Source organism: Pavona decussata, unplaced genomic scaffold (assembly GCF_977016875.1).
Source record: "Pavona decussata unplaced genomic scaffold, jaPavDecu1.1 SCAFFOLD_202, whole genome shotgun sequence".
Classification (NCBI taxonomy): Eukaryota; Metazoa; Cnidaria; class Anthozoa; order Scleractinia; family Agariciidae; genus Pavona; species Pavona decussata.
This window is the reverse complement of record NW_028145610.1, coordinates 1,922,501-1,930,478: the sequence shown is the minus strand read 5'-3', so window position 1 is coordinate 1,930,478 and position 7,978 is coordinate 1,922,501. Positions and strand designations below refer to the sequence as shown.

General features: G+C 39.3%; 1 protein-coding gene and 1 pseudogene across 2 annotated transcripts in view; both read right to left on the bottom strand.

Moving 5' to 3' along the window:
* Positions 1-5,336: 5,336 nt before the first annotated feature.
* Positions 5,337-7,978, bottom strand: part of LOC146461076 (ADP-ribosylhydrolase ARH1-like) — a 54,038-nt gene continuing 51,396 nt past the window's right edge. Inside the window, exon 6 of the transcript XR_014857486.1 lies at positions 5,337-6,294. The gene's annotated coding sequence lies outside the window, so the exon portion shown is untranslated. The remainder of the gene's footprint in view (positions 6,295-7,978) is intronic.
* LOC146461078 (ADP-ribosylhydrolase ARH1-like) overlaps positions 6,554-7,978 on the bottom strand; it is a 10,109-nt pseudogene continuing 8,684 nt past the window's right edge. Inside the window, exon 5 of the transcript XR_014857488.1 lies at positions 6,554-7,206. The product of XR_014857488.1 is annotated as an ADP-ribosylhydrolase ARH1-like (transcript). The remainder of the gene's footprint in view (positions 7,207-7,978) is intronic.

The window sequence follows — 7,978 nt, the reverse complement described above, 5'->3', positions numbered from 1 at the left end:
GCAGAAAATCGGTTAATTCGGCAATTTATTCGATAAGTTTTCTCCGGTTACCGTTAGCGCACATCGACTGACTAATTTAACGCTCAAAACGTTGGGTTTACACGGCGATCCTAGCGATCGATCGATCGAAAGCGGGTACAGCCGAAACTGCTCCATGTAATCAGTGTAATTACCACTTCCATACAATTGCAAAACCAATCCTGTCGTCCTTCTGTGAAATCGTACCTTTTGAATTATAATGTACGATCACGGGCTCGAAAATCTGGCATTGAAATATTCAGAGTTCATAACTACTGGAATCCAATTCTGGTGGAAATAGCCGAATATAATTTATAATACGAAATGAAGTAAGCAAGGATTGTAGGTAAATAAAGATTTTCACTGCCTTACTGGATAGGAATTTCGTTTAACCATTCTGTATACTGGTTGCCAATGAGACTGGGACATGGAAAAAAGCTCTCACACAAGTTCAGCTTGCAAGAGTCATAGATTTTAGCCACACAGGAGTACTAAATATATGTTTGGTATAACAAGTTTTTCAATAATAATTTGTTTTATTACATCACATGTTGCATGAGGGAAATGAAAACATCAAATTGATCTTGAATGAAATAAGTCAAAAACCATGTAAACAATGCCAAATACTCTACCTTCCTTTACTGGGCAGACCCTTACTTTGTATGAAAGAGTCAGTGTATTTGATCAAGGTGAAGCGCCCTGGGTGCATGCTTCCTCTTTAATTATATATTTAAAAGAAAATAAGGCCTTTTAATACAAACATCAATACACAAAACAATGTTATGGAGATTATGTACATCAGTACCCTCAAACATAGAGAGTGTGAAAACCAAATAGTAAGGTGGTAAGGAATCACAAATGAGCAATAAAAATTCAGAGTAAGTACAAATAGCTGCTCAAAAATGATTACTCGTTTCCATAGTCTAACAAACTATGGTAGCACACAATATAAAAATATTGACTTCACAAAAGTTTTGCCCCCCCCCCCCCCCTCCCCCCCTTTCCATTACTACAGTGGTTCAGCCTTATGAAAAACTCCAACAAACCTGTGAGCAATATTTTTTTTGATCTTGGAAGATTTTTAGTTCAGTACTAACAAGACAGGCTACCAACTATCAAATCTATGTTTTTATTTTATTTTAATAATAACAATCACATTAAAAATGAAAACTGCTGTACATATTGCACATGCAATTCATAACTTGGCAAAGGGGCACAGTATTATAGTCACACTAGATGTCCTCCTCTCCTTTATATGTACTAGTCACTTAAAATCTACAACATATCCATTATAATTATGTTATTGGATAATTTGGAGAAATATTGAAATACAAATTGAGGGGAACTCTGCTCACAAGGCATGTCCCCCACTCATAAACTAAGGGCCTGTTTACATCGAAGTGTATTTTGTACACCAATGTGAAGGTGGATGACTCGACATAGTTTGCAGAGCATACCAGAGATTTCAGCTACAGACAATAGTCAAGTACAAATTGAGATCAAACTTGGCAAAGGGGCACAGTATTATAGTCACACTAGATGTCCCCCTCTCCTTAACATGTACTTGTCACTTTAAAGCCTACAACATATCCAATAATAAATTATGTAATTGGATTGGAGAAATATATTTAAATACAAATTGAGGGGAACTCTGCTCACAAGGCATGCCCCCCCCCCCCCCCCCATAGACTAAGGGCCTGTTTGCATCGAAGTGTATTTTGTACACCAATGTGAAGGTGGATGACTCCACATAGTTTGCAGAGCATACCAGAGATTTCAGCCACTGACAATAGTCAGCTACAATAACTATTGAGATCAAACTTGGAAAAGGGGCACAGTATTATAGTCACGCCAGATGTCCCCTTCTCCTTTACATGTGCTTGTCACTTTAAATCTACAACATATCCTATAATTATGTAATTGGATTTGGAGAAATATTGAAATACAAATTGAGGGGAACTCTGCTCACAAGGCCTGCCCCCCCCCCCCTAACTCATAAACTAAGGGCCTGTTTACATCGAAGTGTATCTTGTACACCAATGTGAACCACATAGTTTGCCGAGCATACCAGAGATTTCAGCTACTGACAATAGTCAAGTGCAATTGAGATCAAATTAAAGCATACATCTACTTTGAAGGTCATTTTGCAAATCAGCTGTCAATCCCTTTTATTAACAACACAAATTACATACAATTTATACACAATTATATATTTATACAATAAGCACAGAGGTAATAAGTCAAATCATCAATAGAGATTTCATATATGCTTGACTTTTCATGTAAAATACATGCCTGAAGTGACTAAAGATTTTTTTGCATGGGAATATATGGAAATATATACAGTCAGTGAAAGCATAGAGTGTATAAACATACAGCTCAGGCATGCAAATTGTTGTACAAGCATACAAGATATACTTTAAAAGTATAAGTAGAATGTAATTTCTGCACAACTGATTCTTAATTTATGGAACTAAGTCGCAAGTGTTTCGCCTTTTGAGTTATTAATTTTTCTGTGGATCTGTGCTTGTGATAATTTAAATAATATTTCTGATATTTTAGTCGACATCTACCAACAGCCCATAGCCCTGAAGCCTCAACATTTTTGTCCTGAAGTGAAATAGCAGGTCATTTAGAACAGCTGGCTAGAGCTTTCACTTGAACTTTCGTTGTAAACCTAGAGACAAATCAAGCAAAGAGGAAAACGTCACAATAAATCTTTATGTTACATCGTGACTCGCTCATTGTTTGCTCCTGACAATTGTCGAACTTTAAACGCACATAGCAGAGAAACGGTGAGAGGTGCGATGGGGTGCGATGCCTTAAAATCCAAGAGCAACTCTTTATTAAACAAATTTTGTAATTCTTTTTCTTGGAACCCTGACGATATAGCGTCGAAAAGCAAACGCGTCCATTGATCATTGCACGTGGAGAAAAGCCGCCATATTGGACAAGCTTGCGAGGAAGTCGAATATTGACGACAATAACTAAAGAAATTATGAGAAAATACAATCAATGTTCACCTACATACCTCATCACTTGTTGAATCTTTTCATTTGGAAGAAAAGCCGTCTACACGGTGAATAAAACAGTAAATAAGACGAAGCAATTATTCGCGTGAAGATCCTTCCTAAAAACGCTGGTGAAAGAATACGGTGATGTGATTGGTCAATTACTGCTACCATGATGCTCTTCGGACCGTGTCCAACCACCACTGCATTCACATGGTGCCATTCGGATGCAAGTCACGCGATGACGGATTTTAAACTTACGCAAGCTAATATTTCTGATCAGGCTAAGGTCACGTCATTTACAACATTCCGATGCGTCACGCGACGAATTTTAAAGCCGGCTACTAATTCTGACCAAAGCTAACGCAGGTCAGTTACATCAGGCCAGAGTGAGTTCAGGTTAAAACCAGGTTGGGTTTGCTTGAAAAACAGTCCACAGAAGGACTTTTAATCAGAAGGATTTTGTGTCTGAGACTGAAAGGGGGTGAAATGCATATCGTGCGAGGTGTATACATATTCGCCAAGTCCAATATTGTGAGTTTACACTAAAACTTCCATAAATTATATGCTTTCGGTGATCTTGGAACTGATCCGAGGATGTTTGTTGTGACTGCAGCGCTGTGCAGTCAGCGGTTTGTTTCGCAAGTGCTTAGCTACCGTGTCTGTTTTTCTTTGGCGAGCGACCCGCCATTTTGTTTTTGTTCACATGCAGTTTGATATTTATGCAGTAATTGCAGTAATCGTAGTTCATCGGATGTTTGCTGTCCTTTCAAACGGCCTAAACGGTAAGATCAGTTCAAGAAGTATTGTACGGAACATTTTTTGGTTTATTTTTCACACTAGTTTTCAAGATTAGTTATAGCGAGTATTCTTTTGTCACGCAGATTGTTATCTCGGGAATCAGGATTGTAACGGCATGTGCAGAGATGCCAACCTCTGAAGATCTGAAATCTGGAGATTTTTTCTTCTGGGCACCCCCCCCCCCCCGCCCTCAATACCCTACCCTCCCCCCTAAGCAAAATTGATGCACTTACCCCCCCCCCCCACCTTGTTGAAACAAAATTCGCACAATACTAGAGCTTTTTTGTCCTGCTCTTTAATTGGTTGAACGTTTATCCAATCAGAAAGTCGTTTATATGGCAATGATGACAAAAAGCGTATTTTCTTTGGTTTCCGTCAAAGTTTGTGGCAGATTGGGTAAAACAGGTATGCAAATGTAGCCATGACACAATATTTCTTAAATTTATGGAACATTTGAGTTGAAATACTAGCCTATTATACAAATAAGACGCCAAGTCGCTTTTATCCGGGAGGTTTAGTCACCCGAACGGGAGACCGGGAGATTCATTCCGTATCCGGGAGACTCCCGGATAATCCGGGAGAGTTGGCATGAGTGCATGTGCTGTAACGTGACCTGTGAATAAACGAGTTTTGGCCTCTATTTGATTTGTTCGCAACTCCTCCTGTCATGTGCGACGGGAGGCCAGCCACATTTGTATTGATTCGTCCACTCTTCTTCTTCAAAAATAGCTCATATATAATTTGGAATTAATTTTAATAGTCCTAGTCAATTCCGCTGTTCTATAGATTTCCATCTCAAAAGTTGACCTCTTTTTTCTCATACAAATGAGCAAGGTGTTACTTTATCAGACAGCTTACCAGTTATGTGCTGACGCAACTGGTAAGACAGTAGTTCGAATTGGAATTGGTTTGGCAGATTTAAATAACCTCAACATTGACAAGCAGTCTAATTTTTAATTGATTTGATGTACCTACCCACCACAAGGGGGGGAATGTCTTTGGAACCCCTGAGCCCCGAACCTTGTGCTGTGGAGCCAGGAACCTGAAGCCATTCTCTCCTCAAAGCCTAGACAAAAAAGCTGATTCTAGGTAAAGGAGGCCCTGGGGTGCAAAATATAGAGCCCCAATAATTTCTGTTTTGGAACCCTAGAGGACTCCATTTTTTGGGATGGAGTCCTGTGCCCAGTTGCATAAAGCATCTTAAGACAAGTGGGAGGCAGTTTTCTGGAGTCGTTCCCTGCCTTCTGAAGGATTTTCTCGAGCGCTATGTTTAATCACTCAGCTTATCTAAGGCAGTTTATTGATGATAAAGAGCACAGGAAAATCCTTCAGAAGGCTGGAAACGACTGCAGAAAACTTCCACTTACCTTAAGATGCTTTATGTAACCCAGCGCTAAACCCCTTTGTAACCCTGAATTTACCCAGTATACAGTCAAAAATAAACAATTTACTGCAAATGTAAATGTTGCAGGAGGAAGGACATTACAATAAAAACAAAATGACAAATGTGTTCTTGATCTATTCTTTTTTTCCATAGGTACAACTGTTCACAAACTAACATAATTTACAGTAATATGGTCATCCCATAGACAGTTTCATAAAATTATGATATTTTTATGACTTAAATAGGGTAATATGTGAATTGCCAGCTGCAGGTCAGATCACTTCACAAAGATCTACATACTTTTTATTCTTTGAAATGCACATCAACAGATAATCATTCTCTAAGGGCTAAATTTTTCCTGTTTATGTCCAAGAAGAGGGCACCAGAATTTGGCTAATATTTCACGAACTTTCACTGATCTCGAAGAAGTTTGAGTGATGGCTGGTTGAGGAGAACACTGTACTGTGTTATTATAACACCAAAAGTAAGAAAGTCATGAACATTAAGAATCATTACTGGAATGTTTATTAGTCTGTGACTGATCAAAGGCAAACTAGGCAAAACACACAAAACAGTGGTAATTATTACCATTCAAGCTTATGGATTTGTTAATCTTGCATCTATCTTATTGGTTTTCTTTACCAGCACATTCCAGAAATATTTCTAGTGTGTTCATGGTTTTCTTGGTTTCAAATAACAGAAAATTAATCTGATGAGAAGACACCTTTAGCTTATAAGCTAATTACTGCATCTCTTTTCGTCTTCTCTCTCTTTTTTTTATTGGTTGGGGGGGGGGGGGGGGCCTAGGGGGAGGGGGTGTTACATTTCAGTATAAATAAAATTCGAGGCATCATCATTCTACTTCCTGCTTTAAACTAACATCATCATCTCTGTAGCCATGATAATCATGAGCACAATAGTGATTGCCATTTACCGCACATCACTGGGCGGTCTTTAGAAGGGGTAGCTGGCTAATGGCCTGCAGCGACTACAGATAAGATAGCTAATACTTTGAGTTTGAAAATGACTCAAAGGTAACAAGAATAAGAGACTTTCTTTTCAGTGTTTATGACTGGCTACCTTTCTTTGAGGAACTGGTTTTTAATAACCAAGGCTTAACATGAATTGATACACTCTAATTCAGTCATTGATCATCATTTACATTAACTATCTGTTGTAATCACGATCATCATCTGCATCATATATTATTTTCATCCCCCTTGTCATTCTTCTCCTTCTGCAGACAACATTACCACCAACTTAACCACCACAAAATAGCACCACAATGTATTTATTACAATATCTGACATAATTCAGCCATTCTGTTCGAGAGTAATCACTGGTGCTTCTGGACCATTAAAAGTATGGAAAGTTGAGGGGAGGTCATCAATGCCATCACCATGAAAAAAGTGCAATGGTGCAGATTGTCTGACCTAATCCATTTCTTTTGCTTTGGCAAACAGGCCAGCAGCTGCTTTTTAAATTCTTTTTTTGTATTCCAAATTCTTGTAATTACCCACGGGAACCCCATCCAAACCATACAAGACTCCCCACCAGGCCCCTGCAATCCCTCCTGTGCTGTCATTGTCACCACCATGAAACATGGCTCGGCAAAAAGCTCTTCCCAGGATGCCCCTGCTCCAAGAAGTGCATCATATGCAATCATCGGTGCATCATGGCCACTGGCCCCAGCCCATCTCTGCCGATAGCTCAATGATTTGTAGAATGCATCACGGTCTACAACAGAATATCTCTCTGGAAACACAGGATCACTGTTGCCATGGAGAATTCCCCTTGTAGTGAGATACGCAGTCCAGGAGTCTGTGAAATAAGACCAGTGCTCTTCATTCCCCTTGACATCACGGCCAACCTTTTTGATGTAACTCATAGCTTTTGGGAGGGTTGATAAGAGTGCTGCACCCCACTCCTGGACAGGTCGGCCTTGGACAGCAAATGAAGTTAACAGAGCAGATGCTAGGGAACCCAGGTAACCTGGAAATAAAAATAAATTAGAATAGATGAAGTTTGACCTTTTGTTGGCCAAATTCTCATTGGATAGCAGTTGATATTCCGACAAAGAAAAATATTAGTGATCTTTAATTTTTATAATAATTCCTCGCGAAGCGAGGTTAATAAATTTGTCGGGCCGAGCCGGCCCGAGCGGAGCTAAGCCGTGCGAATTCGAGCGAAAAATATATTTATATATTTATATGTTTATATCTTTGAAGGTGTCCGCACTGAATGACGTCAGACTGTCTGGCGTCGTCTGCAGCAAAATTTGCATACATCGGAAAAAATATGCGTGCATGATCAAATTTCAACTGCAATGTTAATCAATATTCACTGGATACAGAACTATCTCTCCAGAATCTTTTTCCTTTCTTTTAGAAATCGTTTTTGTGAAAGATTGCATTGAAGAAATTACACGTTTTGTGGCCGCGGTAAAATAATTTTCCGTGGGAAATAAGTTCATCGAACACGACAGCGCTGCACGCCCGTTGTACATTACGTCGCGTCAGAAATAGATTGATTTTCAACCGCAAACTAGCCTGTGGAACTACGAAAACACCATGCTCATTAAAAAAAAATTCCTATGCCCCTATTAATCTCCTCATTTGATGCTACAATACGAGTAAAGAGGGCTTTCCACCCAGCCCCAGCTTCGCGAGGTTTTGCGAGTCACGTATTTCTTGTATTTATATAATCTCTCACTTGCAGAGACTTGAAAAACTAGGTGGTGGGGGCAGGAATTAGAGGACATTTA